Genomic DNA, 1,235 nt, shown 5'->3' with positions numbered 1-1,235 from the left:
AAAGAAAAATCAACCAAAAAAATGAGTTCTTGTGTCATAGGTTCGCCTCGCTGCCATAAGGGGCTCCGTGGCTCAGACCCAAATAGTGTGTGGTGTACGTTGACCACAGAAGGAGAAGAAGGGAAGATGGTGAGGAAGAGGAGGGGAGGACGAGGAAGAGGCTGACGCGGCCAGGGACTGCACAGAAAGCAGCTTCAGGAGGCACAGCGCCTACAGGTACCCACCCAGCCCATGGCTTCGGGCTCCTGCCCACCTCCTCTGCCCTCACCCGAGCTCTCCCAAACCCGAACCCCAACCTCCACTCCCCCGACTGAGGGGAAATGCCAGGGCACATCGAGTGACACTCACACACAACAAAAACAAACACAGCACAACAGAACAGCACACCTACATCTACCAGAGGACAGAGGCGAATTGTTCATGGAGGTTGCATTGTTGTAGTTTGCAGGCCACATACTGGTTCGCTCTTTCTCTGCCCCCAGCCCTCCCATTTTCCTCTAATGCTGTTCTCTTGGTGCCTGCCCAAGTTACCTCCCAGAGTTCCTTACTGAGAATGAAAACAAGTGTTTTTCTCTGTGTTGACCAGTGAGCCGGCAAATACATAGTGTGTTTAAGGCACAGCCTAGGAATGAATCAGGTGAATTATCACATTTGTTTTGGCTTTGCTTGTAGTGTCTCCATGAGGCAGGACCAAAACTTTGGCACATGGATCCATTGCATTCATTTTTTCTCCCCTTGTGTTGGTTTGGTATTTTTGGGATGAAAGAAGCCTCTTGTTTTGCAAACCTCTCTGTGTTTCTAATGTGGTTTCCTTTAGGTTTTTATTATGTATCTGTTATTTAAAAGGGACTTAAGGATTTAGAGAGGTTGTCTCCCTCCCTGTTCCCTCTTTCTCTCTCTCCTTCTCCCTCACTCTCTCTCTCTCCCTCTCTCCTCTTTCTTACACACACACACACACACACACACACACACACACACTCCCCTTTGCACCCCTAGCTGTGTGGTTTTAAAATTATGTTGAGGAAATGGATCAGTTTGGGTTATGTCAACCTAAGAAATATTCAAACCTGTAAGAATTTTTGTGAGTTTATTTGAGCCAAACTGACAATTGCTGGGAAGCAAAATCTCAAAGGATTGAGAAAATGCTCCAGAGAATGGCAGTTTTGCACCTTATTTGATACAGTACAATCCAAATAAGACTTACATGTATTAAATCCATTGGTGATAGAATAAAA

General features: G+C 46.1%; 1 long non-coding RNA gene across 1 annotated transcript in view; it reads left to right on the top strand.

Moving 5' to 3' along the window:
* Positions 1 to 24: 24 nt before the first annotated feature.
* The window catches only part of LOC106725795, a 9,503-nt gene continuing 8,292 nt past the window's right edge, over positions 25 to 1,235 (top strand). The window contains exon 1 of the long non-coding RNA XR_001361758.1: positions 25 to 216. This is a non-coding gene — a long non-coding RNA (uncharacterized LOC106725795). The remainder of the gene's footprint in view (positions 217 to 1,235) is intronic.

Source organism: Myotis brandtii, unplaced genomic scaffold (genome assembly GCF_000412655.1).
Source record: "Myotis brandtii unplaced genomic scaffold, ASM41265v1 scaffold18719, whole genome shotgun sequence".
NCBI lineage: Eukaryota > Metazoa > Chordata > Mammalia > Chiroptera > Vespertilionidae > Myotis > Myotis brandtii.
The sequence above is the reverse complement of the archived record's forward strand: the minus strand, read 5'-3'. Positions and strand labels throughout refer to the sequence as shown.